General features: G+C 48.8%; 1 protein-coding gene across 1 annotated transcript in view; it reads right to left on the minus strand.

Moving 5' to 3' along the window:
• Positions 1 to 246, minus strand: part of TMEM104 (transmembrane protein 104) — a 40,856-nt gene that overhangs the window by 39,648 nt on the left and 962 nt on the right. The gene's annotated exons all lie outside the window — the stretch shown is intronic.

Raw genomic sequence — 246 nt, forward strand, 5'->3', positions numbered from 1 at the left:
TTTTTTAAGATGGTACCCAGAAAAAGGGGGGGGGGGGGGGGTGGAAATCAGCCATTCAGCCATTGCAGCTTGCAGGAAAGTTCTTTTCATTCAGCTGGCAGAGCTGTCATTGCCCAAGCACAACTCAAGCACCCAGGGCCATGACTTACTCTTCAGTGAAGGAGTCTTGAAAAAACACCTCAGGTGATTTTCCTTGACTTTGGTCAAGAATGGTGCCTGTGTGTTCAGTTGGGCTAGGCATCTTCA

This window comes from Phaethon lepturus, unplaced genomic scaffold (genome assembly GCF_000687285.1).
Source record: "Phaethon lepturus isolate BGI_N335 unplaced genomic scaffold, ASM68728v1 scaffold32922, whole genome shotgun sequence".
Lineage (NCBI taxonomy): Eukaryota > Metazoa > Chordata > Aves > Phaethontiformes > Phaethontidae > Phaethon > Phaethon lepturus.